Below are 22,766 nucleotides of genomic sequence, written 5' to 3'. Positions count from 1 at the left end.
GTTTCTTGTGCTCGGTGCCTGCTGTTGCTCTAGTTATTTTAATATGGAATAGTAGCTATTGCCCAGTCTCCCACCTTGCTTCAAAATATACTGCGTTGAAATTGTTGGCAATGTCTCCCAGGAAGAGGTATTGTTAGCTTGTAGCATTCGGAAAGCGATGAATGAGCGAATGCCACTAAATGGCAAAAAAAAAAAAAAAAAAGTTCGGCGAGCTATGCGCAATTCGCGCAGTGAATCAGCGCTTGAATTAGGTTACTTGGCTTCTTGTAACATCTTTGCACGAGCAGGAAGCGAATAGCGCAATCTGTTTACAGGTTATTTACAAAATACGCAGGCGAATACGAGAAAGGCAGGTCCCCAGGGTGGCGTCGTCTTGAGCTCGAGCTCTGCTTCCTCAATGCTGTGCAAAGCGTTGTAGCATGCGCCATACCGGTGCGGAAGTTTCCGGTGCGCGTGAGGTAGAAAAATACCGGTATTGATTAAGAAGTGGTTCCCCTTGTAGGGATGCTAGGCAGAGCAAGTGGGAGCTGTAACCAGTCAGCTCTCGTAGGTAATTTCGGTCACGTTATAAACACAATAGGGACTGCAGTAGCGCAGAAGTAGCTTCCTTGAGGATGAAACGCTGGGCCGGTCGGTCACAATAAAAGAACGAGGTCGATGGCAAGAAAAATAAATAGAAAAATCAGTGGCGTTTTCGCAGTAAATATTTACTGTGAGAACGCCACTGATATTTCTATATTTCTCTCGCATATGAGAGAAATGCGTTAGAATTACGTGGCACATCTTTGAGGTCCGAAGTCCGCGATTTCAACCTCGTTCACACCATTGCATAGTGTTGTTCCGGAGCTCCGTCCACACGCGTCGCTCCTGTTCGTGGAACGAGCAAGGTAAATATGAGTGGTTGCTAAGTTTCCATAGAAGCCCATACGCTCAAAACACTGCGGTTCATCGGCAGTTCATGGGGCTTAATGCCATCTGTGTGAGGAGGGACCACTTCCGGCGGAAAAAAGAAATAATAAATAAAAACGCCATATAGGTTAAAAACGAAGTGACGTCATTTTGTTCCCGAAGGCGCGAAATTTGTTTTCCTGTCCTGCCATTAGAGCTGTATATTCAAATGACCCGCCATTCCACTTGATGACCGTTTCGAGCATTCAGCGCAGAAAGCAATGCAGGAAAAGGCAGTCAGTACGGGTGTCGAAATCGCACCCATGTACAGAGCATACTTTCTTCGGAGGCCGACGAAAGCTTTAGGTGTGTATACGGTCCCAATGTCGGACGCGAAGCCCGTCAGCCAGCGCAGTTGCACGAAAACAACCAAAGTAAAGAACTGTCTGGCGGTCGTAACTCGCTACGTTTGGCTGAACAGGTAAAGAAACAATGAAGCTATCCGCGTCACCAAGTTTCGACAAACATCGACAAGCAAAGTGGCACAACATCTTAGGGGGGGTTTATTGTAGGAGGTGAACTTTACGAGCGCGCCTTTCTGCAAGCTTCAAGAGCTGCATAGCATTGCAAGTGATAGCGGCGTCAACGCCCCCGCTTACGATGGGAGCTGAAAAAATGTATTTGTTGATCATAATAAAATAAAATAAACTTGTCTTTTCTTTACTCGTCACGCATATATATAAAATTGACCAGCAATTTTATTTTCGTTCGACGAATCTACATGTGTCTCGCTTTAATAAAAAAATGAAACGCTTTTTCTTTCTTTCCCGATATTTTTTCCCTCCAAACATAGTCGCGCTTCAGTCGCTGCTCCCATAACCAACCTTGCTGATGTGACGTCGGTGACGCTCGGTGAAGCATCGCGACCTAGTTCGATCGACCTTGGAGCGAAGTGCAACTGAATGTGGTGTGCAGCACAAAATTATATATATATATATATATATATATATATATATATATATATATACGCGCGCGCGCACACGCACACGCACACACACACAGGGCGTCCCAGCTAAAGATTAGCCCGAAACATGAAAGACTATGCGTGAGCCAAGTATGTGGACAGAACCGAGGTGCTGTTGCTTGCCGTCACTTGGAGATACTCAGATTATATTTTTCAGTCTAGCTAATTACGTAACGAGTCTTACTTTATTAATCAACTTCTCAAATATTATATTTGGATGAAAAGTGTCAATGAGAAAATTGTCGAGCGACAAGCAAAATTCCATATACATCTTTCGGTTGCTCTTTATGTGCAACATAATAGTGTTTTTCCGAACGTGAAAGCAGCCCGCGAATACACGCAAAGTGCCTCGAATTTTGCGCGGATTTGCGGGCTTCTCTCTAATTGGAGGCTTCTCTCTCTATTTGCAGGCTTCTCATTTGCGTGTAGAGCATCGCACGCGTTGTTTGTTCATCCATTTTTTCCCGTTTAATTTATCATTTCCTTAATTCAATCAGTAAATACAAGTGGTCTCCCCTATGTTCTACTTGGTGTCAATATTTCTCGGCTTCAAATTATATGAATAATAAAAATCGGGCCCAGTCCTTCTCGTTTATATACATATATATATATATATATGTATATATATATACACACACAATGACAGCGGGGACCGCAATGGGCGATTGTCGAAATATATCGGCGGGTCAAGCGTCAGCTTTTATGCATCCGTCGTCAAAGGTTCTAGGGCTGGTGCCCGCGCAGTTTCCAAGAACTACTGCACAATTCGTGCTGTGCATGCAATCTGATAATAGAAGGTTCGGCGAGGACATACAAAACAGATAGAACGCGTAAGTTCCAAATCAGGCCGGCGTGTCTTGCGCTGAGCGATAAGGTTTAACATTCGGCAGCCGGTGAACAGCGGCCAGCGGAGAAAGATACACATGCGCACGCGTAAATTCCCCCCTCTTAAAACAGACATGAAAGCTGAAACAATACAACGAATAATAAGAAACAAAAACCAACAAAGAAACAAAGTCCCTATAGTAGGTCAGCTGGCGTAAAAATCTTTTAAACGCAACGCGTGGGGGACTTCAGGGAGTGCGCGTCCCCGCTTTGACTGCGAAATGCTGTCTGGCACGACCGCATACTGGAGTGCGTCAATACGTCGGATGATCTTGCAGGGTCTGAGTTAGCGTCGTAACAGTTTGTCGCCGAGTCCTCGTCGGCGTATCGGCTTTCAGACCCAAACACAGTCGCTGGGCTGGTATTTCACCTCGCGTCGTCGAAGATTGTAATGTCGGCTGTCGGTCGTCTGCTGGTTCTTGATGCGCATGCGGGCGAGCTGTCGGGCTTCTTCGGCACGCTGGAGATAAGCGGTGACGTCGAGATTCTCTTCATCCTCGACGAGTGGCATCGATGCGTCGAGAGTCCTCATCGCGTTTCTTCCGTAAACAAGGTTGAACGGCGTGATTTGAGTTGTTCCTTGCACTGCCGTGTTTAAAGCGAAGTCGTACGGCAGGACGGCATCCCACGTCTTGTGCTCGAAGTCGACGTACTACATAGCTAGCATATCGACGAAGGTCGTGTACAGTCGCTTCGTAAAACAATTTGCAAGCAGGTCGTAGGCAGCTTGTCTGGCTGTATTGCAGAATGACTTAGGTGAGCTCTGTATTAAAGGCCGTTTCTCTGTCGGTGGTGAGGACTTCTGGGGCACCATGACGCAGCAGGATGTTCCCGACGAAGAATTACGCCACTTCTTATGCACTACCTTTCGGCAGAGTTTTCTTTCGGTGCAGCGGATAAGGTAGTCCGTCGCCGCGACGATCCACTTGTTTCCGGGCGTTGACTGTCAGAAGGGTCCTAAAAAATCCATCTCGATCTTCTCGAACGGTCGGCAAGGAGGCTCGATGGGCTGAAGTAATACCACTGGCCTTGCGGGCGGTGTCTCGCGTCGTTAGCTGTCACGGCATATCTTGACGCAACGGGGACGTTCGCAGTCAGGCACGGCCAACAAAACTTGTATTGTTGCGAGTGTACAGGAAACCCCAGGTGCCCGGTTGTCTGATCGTCGTGCAGGACCTGCACGCATTCTGACCGGAGTGCTGCGGGTGCAACAAGGAGGTAGTTTGCGCAGGCTGGCGAAAAGTCCTTCTTCACCAGAACATCGTTTCGTAAGGAAGACAACAGCAATCCGCCCCATAATACCCTATGGACAAAGTCAGTCTGACATTCCACGCACTCAGAAAGGCTTCTTAGCTCTGGATCCACTCGGTGCTGCTCGGCAAAATCGTCTGTGCTTATTGTTAAGGCGTCGCCATCCAGTTCGCCTTGTGGTGGCTGTTGTGTAGGGGCGCGTGACGGGCAGTCGGCACCGGAATGCTTCCGTCCGGACTCAGACTCTGGTGTTGTCGAATTCATGGAGTCTGAGACTCCATCGTGCTAGGCGACAGGAAGGATCCTTTAAGTCTGCCAGCCAACACCGGGCTTGGTGGTCGCTTACTACTTTAAGTGGTGCTACTCGAAGCGGGGGACACTACTTGCGCAAAAATTGATATGCATAACCGAATAATGAAGAAGAATTCACTATTGAAGTTTTATCTAAATATCTTATGGCTCGTATTGCAATTTACAGATTCTAGCCGTGGAGTTTGCAACGTAGATCCACTTGGAAAGAATTCCCAGGATGGCACGAGTTTCTGGATATCTATTCCCGAACATTTCGGAGAAATGCATCGGCGCTCCAGTCACTTTCTTACCGAAATGTCGTTTATGAACCCAAGCACAAAAGTAATTGGAACGCCAATCCATTTCTCCGCAAAGTTCGGGAATTAACATCTCGAAAGTGGTGTCATCCTCAGAATTCGTTCCAAGTGGATCCGCCTTGCAAATGTCACGGCTAGAACTTGTAAATTGGAATATGGCCCATAAAGGGCGTCAAAAACATAATAACCAACATTCTTAATTAGTCGATTATGTATTTCAATCTTTTGTCGAAATAATGTCCGTATTTTTGAAGACACCCGCTCATGAAATAGAATTGGGCTATTTGCCACAGGCAACATTTAAAAAATATTTTAAAAGTTTTCGCTGAACCACCCGGTATATAAGGCCGGAATATCGCAGTAGCTCAAATTATCGCAAGGCACTCTTTCCCCGCCGTAGAATAATTCGCTTCCGCTTTCGACAGTGACCACCTAGCTTAAGCTGTTACACTTTTAAACTCCAGCCTGTCTGAAAAAGCATGACATCAAGGCCTACGCGACTTGCGTCAGTGTGGTTTTTTGTCTCGGCGTCTTCATCGAAGTGTGGAAGCACCGGTGTTGACTCCAGCCGTCGTTTCAGCTCCTGAAATACGTCTTCCTGCAGTGTTCTTCATTTGAAGTCGACGTCAGATTTGGTGACATGGGCTAATGGTTTCGCCATTCTTGAAGTCTCCTAACAAAGCGCCTGTAATAGACACACAGGACAAGGAATCTGCGCACGGCCTTCTCGATGGCCCGAGGGAACTTAGCGATGACAGCTGTCTTCTGTGAGTCGGTATGGACTCTAGACTTGATGATTACGTACCCTAGGAACAGAAGTTTTTCGTAAGCGAAACAGCGCTTTTCCTGTTTCAGAGTAAGTGCGGATGACTTGCTCGCCTCTAATACTGTCTCAAACTGCCTAAGGGGATCGTGGAAATTCCCGGCGAAGACGACGACGTCATCGAAGTAGACAAGACAGCCCTCCCACTTCAACCCTGCTAAAATGATGTCCACCTCGCACTGGAATCTCCCAGGCGGCGAGCACAGTTCGAATGACATGACCTTAAACTCATAGATGTCGTCCAGCGTAATTAAGGCGCTCATTTCGCGATCCCTCTCGTCGACTTCTACTTGCCAGTAGCCAATCTTGAAGTCTATCAACGAAAAGTATTCAGCGTTGCAAAGCCTATACAATCCGTCGTGTGTGCGTGGGAGGTTGTATACGTCCGTCTTTATGATCTTGTTCAGTCGACGATAACTGACGCAGTAACGTAGGGTTCCGTCCTTTTTCTTCACCAAGACTACAGGTGATGCTCACACACTTCTCGACTGCCGGATGATGTCGTCGCGCAGCATTTCATCGAGAAGTTGCCTTATAGCTTCTCGTCAAACGTCAATACTCGGTAAGGGCTCTGGCAGAGCGGTCGAGAGGGTTCTTCGGTTATTATGCGATGCTTTGCAACATCTGTTTACCAAATCTTCGATGACGTTGGAAAGCAGTCTTCGTATCGTCGGAGAAGACCATTGAGCTGTTGCTGCTTACCCGTGCGGAAGCTTGGATTTATGTCGAAGTCTGGTTCGAGTACTATGGTCGTCGAGGTAGATGCAGCAGAATCTGAGAGGGCAAACGCATTGCTGGTTTCCGCCATTTCTGCGATGTATGCGATCGTCGGGCCCTTGTTGATTTGTCCGAACTCCTGGCTGAAGTTTGTCAGCATCACTTCCCTTTATCCTCCGTGCAGTCGAGCGATCCCTCTTACAATGCGAATTTCACGGTCGAACAGTCAACGTTGGTCACCTTTGATGACGCCTTCGATGACGCCTTCTACGTCGGCGGGTGTTTTGGTGCCGACGAAAGAGCAGTAGGAGCAGGAGGAGAAATCAAGAAAAAGGAGGAGAGCTTGGCCTGGACGTCGTAAAGTCTGCAGGAGGCCGGGCGAATGAGTAAATGGTTTCCGTCGCTGACACAACTGGCAAGAGCAATAGTATTTGCGGACATGTGTGTACATGCTATGCCTGTAATAGCGTTGTCGGAGCCGGTCGTACGTTTTCAGCGCATCAGCGTGAGCATGTTGAGGGTCAGCATGCAAGTATGCGCCGACATCGGACCGCATGTGTCTAGGGATGACGAGCAGCTAATTACGGCCATCCGGTTGATGGTTAAGACTATATAGAAGTTCGTCCCGTATTGCGAAATGTGTGGCTTGGCGGCGAAGTGCGCGTGGGTGTGCAGAAGTTGGCGGAGCGGAAGGAACATTCAGGAGGGAGACGACCCAGGGGTCTTTCCGCTCTTCAGTAGGAATGTCTTTGGTGGCAAGTGCAGCCAAAGGAAAGGAACCAGTTCAATGGGGTTCGGCAGTCAATTTCACGGGAGATCGGGATAGCGCAACCGCGTCAGAGTGCCGACGGAAATGACAGTGCTGGAGCGAGGCGGGATGCGGACTTGGTCCTCAAGTACACTCAAGGCACGCTGACTGAAAGGCCTCTCCGGCGGCATTGCTTGATCTTTGGACAGCGTTATCAATTTCGACTTCAGGTCAATGATTGCGCCGTGTTGGTTGAGGGAGTCCATGCCGACAATGACTTCTCCTGAACACTGTTGGAGGATAACGAATGTGGGAGGGTAGGTCCGGTCATGAATGGCAATTGTTGCTTTGCAGATACCACCCGGCGTTATAAGGTGTCCTCGAGCGGTCCGAATTTCACGGCCTTCCCATGCAGTAATAAATTTTCTCAACTAGGCGGCGAATAATCCGCTGATAACGGAGCAATCGGCTCCTCTGTCGACTAGAGCAGTGGCGTTTTGGTGATAAAGCACAACATCAAGGTCATTATGTCTTGGTGTCGGGCTGCAGTCAAGTCATGGCATTGAATCACGGCTGCATCGCGTTTGATCTGTGGCTGGTACGTCGCGTCATCACGTCCTCTTTTGGGGACGTAATCTTGACTTTAGGCTTCGTCGGGATGGCGGCGTACGTTGCTGCGTCATAGCGCTAGATCTTGAAGCATCATCACCAGCAGCTGAGGACCTTCATCATTTCGACGTACAGCAACCGCGCCTCTTTTGGTTGGTGCTTTTTGTTTTCCGGATATGGGCTGACGGACTAGCCCTAGGCCGGGTCAGGGAGTAGTCTGCGCTGCAGCGACAGGTAGCGGCCTGGTGAAGACAAACAGGACGGTCGTCGAGGGCCCAGAGAACGGAAGCGAGGTAGTCAGCGGCATCACGTGGCCGCTCACCTGGCTGTGGGCGCGGTGCATTGACGGCGAACCCTCGCAGCCTCTAGTCGCGATATGGGCATTGGCGGTAGACATGGCTGGCTGCGTCGCAATGAGAGCAGAGGAGGTGGTGGTCTTGGGCGCGCCAAATGTCTGTCTTCCCCTCGTAGCTGAGCTTGGCGACAAACGGGCGTGCTGGCGGCGATGGCGGTATTGGCGGTGGGCGACGGAATTGTGGCGCTACGGGGCCCTGGCGCGGTCGCAGAGGAGGAATTTGACGGCAGGCGACGGAGGCCTAGGTCGCCGCTTCCGGCTGGGGTTGCGGCCCGATGTGGGAACTTCTGCTATTTTCAGTAACCGCTTAAACTCTTCTTTAACTATGTCAGCGATCGAGGCCACCTGGGGCTGAGACGTTAGGCACAACTTCTGCAGCTCTTCCTGTTTGACCACTCTGATCGTCTCACGCTGGTCATTGGCCTGCGCCTAGCGCTTGAGCTTCGGCGCAGTTTGTTGTCAGCGCAGACCGGTTGTATTGCCTGGTGCGCATTACAAGTGTTTTCTCTATCGTTGTGGCCTCCGAAACAAATTCTGCGACAGACTTGGGTGGGTGAAGTATAAATACGGCCAATAGTTGTTTTTTACACCCCGCATCAATAAGGGAACTTTCTTTTCTTCAGGCTTGTCGGCATCCGCGTGGCAGAAGAGGCGATTAATCTCTTCCGTGAAGATTGCGATGTTCTCGTTCGGTAGTTTCACTCAGGTATCTAGGAAAACTTCGGCATTTTCCTTTAGTACGACACTCTTGAAGGTATTCACGAAGTTTTCACGAAATAAGCCCGACGTCACTAGGCTGGTCTCTCTGTTCTCAGAGCATGTCCTAGCGGCGTCACCCAACGAAAAATAGGCATGGCGCAGCTTGTCGTCACCGCTCCAGTTGTTTAACGTCACAGTCCTCTCGTACGTCTCCAACTAGGTTTCAGCGTCTTCAGCCGATAATACACGGAAGGTCGCCGGCTCCCAAGATTGTTGCAGCAGCATGGGGAACGCTGGGGCTGCCATTAAGGCCGTCGACGTGGCCTTGATCGCTGTGGTCTTCTGTGTGCCGCTGCACACGTTACGCGTGCGAGCTTGTGAAGAGAGAAGGCAGGGATGTTAACCAGGCAAGCGTTTGTTTATCAACCGTATGCTGTTCTAGAGGCGAACGGGAATATAAATGTGAAAAATATATGCGCGGTGAACGGCGTGCACGTGTGTAGACTGAATTACACAATAAAACGTTTCTCTCAAAAGAGCGCGAAAACCGCAAAAAGAAAAAAATGTCAGGAGTCCAAATGCCACCCCTTTCACTGCATTACACAATCAAAGGCGCTTGCACTGGACGACTGTTCTTAAGAAAACATGAGAGAGTCTTCACTGTATTCTTGGCAGAGGGCATGTGTGGACGGTCACCCAGTACCCTCTCTATGCACAATGAAAGACCATGTAAAGGCTCCATTTAGGGGTGTCTGGGTTACCTTTATAAATAAAATCCAGGACCGCGGCACAGTAAAGCGCCGATGCTCTATTCGGAACTGCAGAACTCACTTGCTGCACTGTTAGTAATTTTATTTAATGCTGGATCAGGTCTCGCGAAGGCAAGTTTTTTTTTAATGCCAACACAGAGGAGACGTTTCTCGTGGGTGCGTACTAGGCAGAGGTCCTAGTCGCAGTGAAAGGCTTAGCTCGTGCACTCCAGTGCACCTTATATGTTCATGACTTACAGCAAGAAGGACGTATGGACGACGCGAGCGCTTTTGTTCCCATGTTTTCACTGTTGTCGTCCTTTTGCTGCTATAAATCACGAATCGATTCCACCTCGTTGAATAGCACATTTTTGTTCGTTTTGTGGGTTCGTGCAAAAGCATTTACAACGTCTTGTATGCAAACATTATGCAGAATGGCGGCTTGCGGCGCACTTCATTATGCAGTGCCACATAGTGTGGCTGGCCTTGTGGTTGGCGTTACAAAAAACAAAAGAAACATAAAAAAACATCCAATCTCCCTAAATGTGTCGCGGGTTAGGTATCCCGATGAAAACGACCACGGGTGCACGGAACAACGCCCTTCCCACTTACGTTCTTATTATAATTGCATTCCTATTATCAAAGTGATAGCTCTTCATTTTCGCACAGATTTAGTTGCCCTGACGTACTTACGCACAGCGCACGTTAGCTGATGTGCGTCGACAGAAATTTGCCTCGAATGACTGCTGTGTGCCACTGGGCACTTCAAAAGCCGAGAAGGGGGTTTATAACCGTTCTTCATTACGCAGTCTCCGACCCTCATTACCTATAATCACGCAATGACCTTCATCTAAAAGTTGGTATGCCGAATTTTCATGCTAAGAGAGAGAGAGAGAGAGAAAGCAAGGATAGGAAAGGCGGCAAGGTCAAACAGAAGAACATCCGGTTTGCTACCCTACACTGGGGTGGGGGAAAGGGGAATAGAAACAGGAAAAAAAGGGAGAGAGTAAGCACTGAGTGCGTGTGACCCGCCGGGGTTGTTCAGTGGTTATGGTGTTGGGCTGCTGAGCACGAGGTCGCGGGATCGAATCCCGGTCACGGCGGCCGCATTTCGATGGGGTCGAAATGCGAAAACACCCGTGTACTTAGATTTAGGTGCACGTTAAAGAACCCCAGGTGGTCGAAATTTCCGGAGTCCTCCACTACGGCGTGCTTGATAATCGGAAAGTGGTTTTGGCACGTAAAACCCCATAATTTAATTTTTTTTAGTGCGTGTGGGAGGGACACTATACACAGGGGCACTATAAATGGTCTCTTAAGCCGGTGCACTAGTGCATGAATCGCTCCTCGATCTAGTGACGGGTGTGGCCACGGTCCGAGTATTTTTGACTCGGTGAACGGTCCCGAGTACAGTCGGTGTAAGGTTGCCTGTAGAGAGGTGCGTTGGACATTGTGCTAAATGCTGTTACGAATCCTTGGTCCCAAAGAACGGCGTCGACTGCAATCGCGCGCCTACCTCTGTCCTCTCCTTCGCAGAACCTGCATCATTCAAGACTGCAAACGAAAAGCTTTTGTAATGAAGTGTATCGGCTGTTACACTTCTTTATTGTTGTTGAAACTCCCCCTCCCATCTGTAACACTTTGCAGGTTTGAGAATAAATAAATAAATAAATAAATAAATAAATAAATAAATAAATAAATAATAGGTTTATTATTTACTTAATTATTATTTAGATTATTTACAGAAATGAATGAACAAAAAAGAGATCAGCGGATACCAAGAGTTTTTATTGGTGTTTACGAAAAACTGCATTGCTGCTTAGCGACCATATGCAGTATAGAGCCTGCGATTAATTTAGACATTTCCACTCGCAAACACCTCGTTCAACATAAACGTAAACTACCGCAATGGCATAAAGTTTACCACGTGATGATGACGCAACGACGACGATGAAATCACAAAGGCAAGACGAGACTAATATTTCTAACGCAATATGGCCCCGACTGAACTGCATGGTGACGGCTGCACGAGACCATGGTAGGACACGCTGGAGTGACGACCATGATATGACGATGCTGGAGTGGCGACGATAGTGTGACGATCATGGTGTGCGATGACGGCACGCCAATCATGAGATGACGACGTTAGTACAGCAATGGTGGTAAGACAACAATGGTCTGACAATTACTGCATGACCGCCATAAGATGGCGACGCTACAGCGACAATGACGTATAAAGACGATGGCGTGATGACCGTGGGATGACAATGACGGTGCGATGATGATTCTGTGACGATGACGGTGCGCAAACCATGGGATGACGGCCTTGGAGTGACGACGATCACATGACGACGAGACGACAACGCGATGCCGATGCTGGAATGATGCATGTGACACGGCGACGTCGTCACTACGACGATGGTGTGAAGAAGAAAATAAAGGAGCCGGAATGTCGAAAACAACACGACGACGACGGCATCACAAAAAAGGGCATGACGGCAATGAGATGGACCACAATGGAATCACTATGAGAAAGGGACTATGATAGAAAGACCACCACGGTATAAGGGAAACCTTGTTAAGACGACGTGACGACGGCAATGACTTGGCGACGATGGAATGATGACAACTGAATGAGGACGACACCCGCCGTGGTTGCTCAGTGGCTATGGTGTTAGGCTGCTGAGCACGAGGTCGCGGCATCGAATCCCGGTCACGGCGGCCGCATTTCGATGGGGGCGAAATGCGAAAACACCCGTGTACTTAGATTTAGGTGCACGTTAAAGAACCCCAGCTGGTCGAAATTTCCGGAGTCCTCCACTACGGCGTGCCTCATAATCAGAAAGTGGTTTTGGCACGTAAAACCCCATAATCTAATCTGAGGACGACTGATCGAAGATGGTGACGTGATGACGAAGATATGACAAGATAGCGACAGTGACAGAGTGGAAACGCTGTTATGTCACGTCATATAACAATGACAGGACAGCGAATAAATGATCGTGATTGCATGAAGGTGATGAAATGCAGGGACAACATAGCCACAATTAGCATATGACCGTGGTAGTTGGAGAATTATGGGAAAGGCCTTTGCCCTGCAGTGGGCGTAGCCAGGATGATGATGATAAAATGACGTCGACGAAATAATGACGATCAATTGCCACCGCGGGACGCCTTAATGTATGTTATATTGGATGCATGTTTATACTACATCAGCACTATACCCGCTGCCATAACTAGCACTATACCCGCTGTTCGGTTGCGCTACGTCCGGTACCCTGGGACCACCTCAACTCGCACTGTTTCTTTTGTTTATACTAAACCCGGTACCGGCTAACGGGGCCACCCTAATTCTTACTCTTTTCGGTGTTCCCTTGGCCTATGTCCGGTGCCGGCCAAGCGTCACACTGTTCAGCAACCAAAAGGGATTATAATGTTACGACGATGATGGCGTGAAGATGACATTACTTTCAGCATGACTCACGTATTCGGCCAGAGCTAATCGACAAGATAGCAGCGGGAAAGTCGAAGAGACACAGAAAGCTTCGCTTTGCGAAATAAAGGACATTACGACTCGCGCCGCAAATGCCCTCTGCGGCCTTCATGTGCCCAGCACGGGCAGATTCAAAACAACCAATACTAAACACTCAGACAGGGGCCGATAATTTTTTCATTCAGAAATTTGACGAGCCTAACCGCCTTATTAAGGGGCTTCCCGTTGTGGGTACCACCTGACGTTCGATAATGTGCGCCTCTGCAGCAACCGTAGATAGGACATCTGTATCAGTACAACGTTTTACATAGAGATGTTCTAGTAGTACCGAGCTCATCGGTCCCGAGGTTTTGGCGGCAAACTAAGGCCAACCAACTTCAGCAACAGCTAGTCGGTGTATAAGAGAGCTCAGTCTCTACACGTGAAGGCGAGGTTAGATGAACAAACTTGGATTTCTTTTAGCGCTTCTCATTGAGAAATGGACGAGTTAATCACACATGACGCCGCAAACGAGGTGGTTAACGCTCGTGCCATCATGTCAAGAAGGTTCAGTCGGCTCTACACGTGCGCACGCCGTCTCTCCGTGGCCTCTTAGATTGGAGCAAGGCACCGTAACAATCTTGAAGGCCATACCTGAACGTAACAGTCGTCACGTTGCCAGCAGAAGGTGCTCGCGCGTTCCGTCTAGTCACTTTGGGGTTCGCACATTCCGTGCCGTCGGATGTGTATGAAATTTGCTGGTGTTGGCAAAGGCTCGTTTGCGACCTATACCGCAACGCACAGACAGGTCAACGAGAAAGAGAGTTTAATAAGGGTATCCTGCAGACTTACCTGACGTACACGTACGCAAGCCCACATATAAAAAAGTTTAATAAAATGAATACACCCTTGAAATGCGCGTTGCAAGAAAAAAAGAACATACAATGCAAGCAAGGAGGGCGGAGGCTCCATACTGAGCACTGTGTCGTGCTCTTTGCACACAAGTGTTTGCGTTCCGCGGCGTCGTAAAAAAAGAAAAGGACTTCTTGCTGCCATATTTATTTATTTTTTGTTTCCGAACGCTTTGAAGGTTACGCCACTAGAGGTATCCCAAGGAAACAAAAGCAAAAGTGACGAGCATACTTTACCTGCACGCCAAGCGCGCTTTCAGGAGACCTGTGTGTTGAGTTTAGCGTGGAGTTCTTCGTTTGCGAGGCGCTTTGAGTACACGTATCAGAACGTTACTGCAGTCTGGTCTGCTTTTTTCAATGGTGTTTTTGAAGTTGACAGTCCGTTATTCCACTCCGTTATTCCGGAGCTGACACGCGACCTTTACAAACTTCGAACGAGGAAAAGTGAGAGAGGACCGTCTTATCGTTTGGAGACACACGCAAGAGCCGCGGAGGCATGCGCTAAAGTAACAGACACCGCAAATCTCAAGGACCGTTCCTTGCTTTTAGGTCTCGCAGGGGTACGAAATGACAGCGAAAAGACAGATGTCTCGTCGAACAAAAGAATGCTATAGTGTCGGCGACTGTGGTGATCGTTTAGAGTGCCGACTCATTCCAGATGAAATTCCGCAATAAAAAAGTAAAGTTCTTTCTCAGATGCAGCGTTCTCGCCCTTCTGTACCAAATGCCAAAGCGTTGTGTCGTAAACGGTTTCTTTGCCACGAAAGGGGCAAAATCAACGGGGCAGGAAGTTCGACGTCCCGCTAATATCACACGTCTAGGGCACACAACTGTCAAATAACGAGGAACCACGTGTTAGGAATGGCATTTGCAATAACGAGAGCACAGTGGCGACGCCATTCCTGACATGCCTTATGTTGAGAGATCGGATGGCGCGTATCTTGTAAGAGACATACCCTGTCGCGAACTGCGTGTGAGGGAGATGGCTTATGGATGAACGACACTTTTGCTTAGAGTACGCTATGCACTGACTATGGTGGAATGACACTGCAAACAGTGCAAGGTCTTTGCAACTGCAAGGCGTTCACGTCTGAAACGCGCAATAGATAGAGTGCGGAAGCGCCATAATCGTACAACACCTAGGGAACAGAAGAAATGGTAGATACCACATCGCGATAATTAGCGATTCTGAAACGCCAAGCGCAAAGTAGTACGTAAATCGCAGTCACTTATTTTACATGTATACCTGTGAAAATCCTGCGTGACTTTATTCGGACATAGTTCTATCACGATAACAGTCACGTCAGAATGCTGTAAGAATGAACCATATAAGAACAAGGCAGCCCTTTTGAAATCAGCATTCGCAGACATATCATTCAGCGCTGCGTGAGATCGATTTGTACTGCTTATAACAACGACAGTTGGAAGTTGTAATAATTTGAAAGACATGAATATATTTCTTGTGGAACGTCAACTTAACGCCAAATGTCTAAACACGGCCCCTGAAGCTAATAAGTTTAGATCTAGTATTTACGCAGATGGTCATCATTGCGATGATAAATAGAAATATAAAGGAGCTGAAGGTATAAAACCTGATATCACCGTCATTACGTTACTGCGCGCTGAGAGTCCGCTATCAGAAAACTCACGTAACGATTTCGTAATAACTTGAGCCACACTCCTGCCAGGGTCCTAGATGGACGAATCATATTCTAGGATATGCCAAAGTAGGGGGTCCATCATTTTTTGCACCAACACTTTCTGAACCAAAATTAGCTAGCCGGAATAGCAATTTTTCGGTAGGTGCATTGATCTATAAACACGGCACTCAGATTGAGAGGAAGCAAGTGAAATAAATAGAAACGATGTTTCTGTATAGTTGCGCAAAATTCTGAAATAAGGGACGTAATTTCGGCGCGCCCGACAAGTTTTACGGTTCTTTTTTTCCATCGCCACCGCCTTATAGAACGCACGAGAAAGTCTGGCGGCTCTCGCCGACAGCCAGGTGACCTCAATTCGACCCCTCCTCCCAGTTCCTTCTTTCTGTCTCACACCCCAACTCTCTCTCTCTCCCGCCCTCTTCTCCGTTCGATCCGAAAGCGAGTCATCCCCACCTTGTCTTCCGATTTTTCCCTCAGCTGTTTCCTTTTTTTTTTTTCATTATGAGAGGGAAAACACCGCCGCGAGGGCACAGGCACACGCTAGGGCGGACGAGACCCGACGACGACTGCGCACTGCGTAGTAAACCTCCCACGCAACCGTCCATTGAGAAAAACGTAACCCCGAAAGGCGAAGCGCACTTCCTCTTCGCAGTTAGGCGCAGCGTGTTCTCAACACTACAGTCTCAAGAGCCAGCGGAGAACCGAGTGATGCGTTCCTCCGCGGCAGAAAGTAGTTCCAGAGGGTGAAAATGCGCTCCAGCCGCATGTGACGCATGTCGCTCCAATGACAGTTGCGGATTGAAGAAGGTGAAAAGCTAAGACCTTTGGAACCTTTTCTGTTGGGAAAACAAAGAGGGGCGCTGCTGATGAAGCGGCGAACTGCAAGTGTGATCGCGCAGATCTGGTACTCCGGCTGCAGCTGCTCCATAGCTATGGCAAATATTTAAGCACGACGTTCCAATGCATGCAACTGGGCTGCACAAGTGGGCGGTCTCCGAAAATCATTCTCTCCGACGCCTCCTCAACTCTTTCACCGTCCCTCGGCATCTATGGCCGTTGCCATGAGAACGGCCATTGGTTGCCCTTGGCAACGGGGCTTTGAGACTGATCGATGGGACCACGATTCGGAGCCTGAGGCGAGGCAGGCTTGGGTCGACGCTGCTGGCAGCTGATCAATGCGTGGTTCATACATCGTAGACTGGAAATCACGTAGTGCAGCAGCTGTTACTTCTGCAGCAAACGGATGAACTAGCGGCACGCACCCGATACAAGATGTCGCCATCTCGTGGTGCTAGAATCACACTCAACTTGCTTTCAGATCTTATTGTTGCTGAGGGTCGCTTATCCCTTCTCAGCCACTAAAATTTTATTAGTAAAAAATTTGCAAGAATATTACTTTGCGCAAATTAATATTCATCGGTTAACTTTCCATGAAACCATTATCAATCAAAGCAATATCCAATAGTACCGATTTTCCGTTAGAAGTTGTCTACGAGTGCTGAACGCATATCAGTTAAGCAAGAATGAAAATGTGTGTGATACATGGATATGCCTAAACTTCGCCGTTGTGTCTTCTTGCAACACAATTGTCATTGTAAATTCATCGTGTTCTACAAAATATTAAGGCGAAGCTTTCTTTGCCTACTTTGCTGTTTTTCGCGTGGCTGCTGCTGGGTCGGTCAATATCTCGGCGCATATATTTGCGAATTATCTGTGCGAGGCGAATGTAAGTACCAGAGAACTGCTTTACATAACCCTTGTGCGCTGACCGACAAAGAAGTGCAAGTGCACCTTTGTTGTGCGTAAGAAAAAAATAGTAATTACTATATAACATATGAACATGTAACGTCGCCCCACAGCTATTTCTAAAGCACTCCAACCTGTTAATAGAATGGCGCGTTATAATAAACGAATTCGTTTATTTCCTTAATTTTCTTCAACTTATTTATTTCCGTATGTGTCAATAGGCGTGTGCAGATTGTTGGCCACTCCTCTAAATTAGTGTGTGCCACTTTGCCACCAGAGGTGCAGATTCCTTAAATGTAGCTAGATGTGCGCTGTGCTTCTCTGTGCTCCATACGCCTCTCATAGCCATTCTTCCCCATACAAGGATCATACGCCGCACTTCGTCGTCGTGACATTCGTGCTCCGATATCTCACATCGTCCATCCACCAGAACTGCGGTTTGCTTCTCGAGATAGCGTGTGAGCGGTGGGGTTCGTATATAATCGACTATTGGTTGAGAATAAAGTTGTAACCGTGGGGTGAATAAACATAAACGTTGCACGAGATTTCACGTTGCGTAGGCTGAAAGATGCCACATTGTACGCATCGCCCTTACTTGTAAGTACATAATTAAACTAAGGCTTTGCTTACCAATAGATTCCAACACCGTTTCGGATATATATATAATACAGTCATTCCCATCGTAGCTCAAGAATCGCGGCGCCCTCTGGTAGGTTTAGTAGGAAGCTCTGTAGAATGGAGCACGGTCTGAAAGTTAGTGACGGAGCGATACTTGTGATTATGAGAAGTGCTTGCCGTGCTCGTTCATGAGCACATGATGGCGCATACTGTATGTAGAAATGTCACCTTCACTCCAGCTGTGATTCTGTTGTGAGAGTTTGAAACATTTATCTGTCGCTTTTCGTGGTTCAATTTTCTGACGTGTTCTTCCTTCACTTACCTGACCGTCATCTTTTAAACCGTAATTGACTTTCTTGATTATTACTCGGTTTCAGGCATCCTTATAACTTACATTTTTTTCTCATAATCTCATTGAGGTGTTCTTTATCTGTTTCCGCAGACGAATGCGAAACTGGAAACTTCGTGATTATTTTTTGCGGTATGTTGCAAGCAAGAATACTATGTATTCTGGTACAAAGTTTTAATCCTAAGCGTAATTCATAGTGAAAAATTGCAACCAAGAACGTGACGGCTCAGGCGCAGTCTTAATCTTGTTTATAGCTCGCAGCCTTGGTTCACAGTGACCACCCGGGACGAAAATAATCATGGAGGTGATTTGAGCGAGCGGTATGCTTGGCTGGTCCTATGCCATAAATCATCTGCACTAATGATCGTTCCCAGCTATGAATATCTTTTTTTTTTCAATCCTTAGCACGTAACCCAAAGAGCATAGGGCTATACTTGTACTAACACGCCAAACCCCTTGTTCTGTGTCAAGAAGTGTTTCAGAGCTTGTTGATAGCCCGCGCTTCCTCTATATTGGTGCTTTCACCGGTGCCGGCTCGACACACGATTTATAAAGCCTTATAAGCGGCGAGAAAGCATTTGATTTGCTTTTTGAAGCGTCGGTATGTATAGGCATGATAACCTTCCACACTGCTGAGAACAACAGAATTAAGTCTATACACTTTTCTTTCACTTTCACAACCGGAAATATTCCTAAGCCCATGGTAGGTCTAGGTACTCTGACCTATCATGGGCTTAGGATTATTTCCGAATTCAAATGTCACGTAGTTGAAATGCTGCAACAAAGAATTGCAAGGAAAGGCGGACTTTATTTGTGGATTTATAAACTTTATTTATGGAAATCGTCTGAGGTGGGCGGCGTCCGCAATACAATATGCCGCGGGCGTGAGCCGATCGCTTGGCCCTGCTCGCCAGACGATGCTGGTATACAGGGCTCGGGACTGTCAGCTGAGCCTCCAACTGCTCGGCGGTAACAATATAAAAATAATACTGGGGAAGGGAAGTGTTAAAGAAAGTGACAGCATCTTTAAAACGTTTTCACACCCTGCCAAATCAGTTCTGCGGAAGCCAGCAAGGTGGAGCAAGATTAGCAAAAAGTAAACTTCGGCAAAAAACGCACCAAGTCCAAATCTGAAAATTTAGCACGAAAGGAGAGTTTATTCATTCATGCTACAAGTCCATTAGGTATTCATTTTTCCCTTCATAGACACACCATGTCTACACTTTCACACCTTTCTTAGCCTATAGGACGGGTGTAGATAGAGTGTTGCCTTTTTCAATAATCTTTAATGGGAATAAAGGGTGCTATCAGGGTGCTTCGTAAGTGTAAAAACACAAAACACCCTTTATACACCCACAGGGTGGAAAATTTTCTTTGTGCAAGTGCACTACACTCTTAAAAAAAAGTTTACAACTTTTGGGGCTTATCTCTCCCAGGGCAATAATAGTCATTTGCCTTGCTTGCGTTCAATTTTTTTGAAAAGTCACCGCTCACTATTTTCCACTCAAGAATGCTGTGTCACGTTGTTAACGCGCAAGCCGTTCGTGACTTGTATGTACCGGGGTCGCAGCTTTAAAGAAAGGAAATGCAAGCAAGACCGCTGACGATTATTGTTGTGGGACAATTACGACCCAAAGGGTGTAAACTTTCTTAAGAGCGTAGGCGAACTGGAACTGGCAGGGTCACAGTACGAATAGAAGAGTACAATAACCTCTGCCTCGATGTAGGTGCAAGTCTCTACAAGTGATAATTTCGCCTAGCGCAGAAAAGGTAACTTTTACGGTGAAACATGTTCAAAAATATAACAGAGACACTTATGACTCTTTACGTGTGGGAATGCGAAAGCATTATAGTCCCTTTGGTGAAACGTTCTTTTTTTATTTTTTCGCGCGTTCTTTGTGGGCGCAAGCTTTCGCCTGCGTTCTAACTGCGCCACAGTACGGCCAAACTAAAACGCGCCAAGCGTCTGAACGCGGCGTGACCTGTGCAATCACGCGCGCAGCAGGCGCACCTTTAGTCAGCCAGAACCGTCCTCGTTTCGCACCCCGGTGGCCCGCGCTCGATTCCCACCGGGACCGAATTGATTTACTTCGTTTACAGGAACCTCCCTGAAAAATGTGACATCAATCCGAGCATTTTTGGCGTGTTTTCACTCTTTGCGCCACCGCCCATTTTTGGTGCCATGGCTCGGTGGTGACGCCGACGACGCCGGATTTCGTCTAATTGGGCATACAATTCTTTAGCATTAAGAGGGGCAGTTTGGAAAAGCTCAATAATGGAGCGAGAGACAGACCACTTGCATAGCAAGTGAATAAACGCAAGAAGTCTAATAAAACCTTTAGCCCCGCAATTTACATTTGCTTTGGTATATACGAAGCACCGGAGTTGTTCTCGCACATGACGCAAGAGTTGTGGGTGCTGTCTGAGCCACATAGAAGTTTCCTGCGAACAAAAGCAATGAAACTTAAAGAGAAGTTGCCCCAGTTGAGGTCTTACAAAGAGCCTAGAATATTTGCGAAACATGCAAGCTGCTGGGGAGTCTGAGCACCCAAATTTCTAGAGATTGTACCGGACAAACATCTGAAACTTTGTATACAAATTACCTCACTAATAAAAACAAGAGCCTATGGTCTTAGGGTACTTAATAAAGGTTGTTCATACTTTACAAGGATTGTCTTCCCCTCTCGCAACTATATTCCACCCGCCGTGGTTGCCTAGTGGCTGTGGTGTTGGGCTGCTAAGCATGAGGTCGTGGGATCGAATCCCAGCCATGGCGGCCGCATTTGGATGGAAGCGAAAAACACCCGTGTAATTAGATTTATGTGCAGGTTAAGGAACCCCAGCTGGTCGAAATTTCCGGAGTTCCCTACTACGGCATGCCTCATAATCAGATCGTAGTTCTGACACGTAAAACCCCATATATTTTTTTTTCACGATATGCCTTTGTTCGCGGTTATAATAATTACTGCATCGCTTGCTACGCTTCCCCCTTTCGCTCATCGCCACATATTAAAAACCAGGCACTACGCACCATACATTCAGAAATCCCACTACTAACGCCCCATAAAACGTACTTTAATGATCCTAAATGTCGCATCAAGCTTTCACAAATAGCCACCCCAAGTTTCTAAAAACGAAGTGTCTGAAACTGCGTCGGACGTATGCGTGAACAATTCAGTTTGTCCCCTAAAGATACGGCGGTATGGCGGATCCACAAGGAAAACCCTGTTCGGTGACCGGATTCCGCGAATGTTCGCACGCCTTCGGAGTGCAGTGTTAAAATACGCACAGACACGCCCACCTTCCCGTTACCACATGTGCGAGCCGGGAAGCAGCACGAACATGAGGGATGACTACTTGGCGCAGCGCATTTCGACGGAAGTAACTGCTAGAGCGGAGAACGGCTCACCATTCGCAACAAAGAGGCTTTCAGAAGCATTCATAGGCGGCAAATAAGGTGCAGAACAACATATCAAAGGATAATGTTTGTAAATAACACTAGAATCGCCCTTTGAAACGCTGAAATCAAGAAAAATGATGCAGTGAATGCCTTAGCAGTTATATGGCAGTGGTTAATGTGACAACGATTGCATTGCAACACCTGAATAAACCATCCGGCAAGAGGCAACTTCCGCCAGAGTGGACGCGCTTGTCGTGTGTGTGCGCAAGTGTTGAGTGTGCAGCGATGTTCGCTGTGTAATACATTCGCAGTTTTGTTTTCCATGTAATAAAGATTAATCAAGCAACGGTGGCTTTGAGGTAACGTCTCTCATTGACACGCTGTGGTCCAGGTTTCAATGTTCCTGGCGGAAGCCTTTCTTTCCCGCCGCGAACATTTTTTTTAGTTTAACTGTCGTTTGTTTTCTTCTTTAATGTTCGCCGGTGTGTCTGATGCGGCGGGAGCATTTTCTCCGCTCTGATCTCGTAATGGCAAGTGTCCGCAAGCAACACGTCCTCACGGCCGCTCGACCGTCAGATCTAACGCACCACCGAGTCATGAGAATAAGTGCATTTATTCTGATGCATTTGTATGTGTTCTGTAGTATATGTAAGAACAGCGAAAGAAATTTACTGAGAAGCGTGATCCGATGGTCCGATCAATGCGTGCGGTAGTCGGCAGCGTTGATGACATGACACCTTACCATGTGAAATGTACAGCGAGAGCTTCCGCCACGTGAGGCAAGCTCCCACAGATAAAAAAAAAATAGAATCAGAAGACCAAAAGATTCGCGAAGTGATATCAGACCCATCTACCCCGCGCAGCAATCGGAGATTTTGCTGCAACGCTAACAAAATGGCAGACTTGATACTTTACGTGGTTGCTATATTAGCCACTGACTACGAATTGTTTAGCATCCTGACGCATAATTTTTGTTGATTTCGACATTTCTAAAAACAAATGTTTGTGCGCTTTACTGACGTTCTAGCCTGACATTTTATCCATGACGTATTGCACACAAGCAGGCACCGCGCGTTTATTTGGAAAACGCGCCCTCGGCGCGTCGGCACTGATTACCATTGAAGTGAGATATATACTACGTGTATTCTCTATCCTGCCTGAGCAGGACTACATCCACAGAGGATTAACTACTTGAAGTAGACGAAGCAGCATCGAAGCAGCGGTTTGTATCGTTTACTATCTTCTACTTCTTG

This window comes from Dermacentor andersoni, chromosome 9 (assembly GCF_023375885.2).
Source record: "Dermacentor andersoni chromosome 9, qqDerAnde1_hic_scaffold, whole genome shotgun sequence".
NCBI lineage: Eukaryota > Metazoa > Arthropoda > Arachnida > Ixodida > Ixodidae > Dermacentor > Dermacentor andersoni.
The sequence above is the reverse complement of the archived record's forward strand: the minus strand, read 5'-3'. Positions refer to the sequence as shown.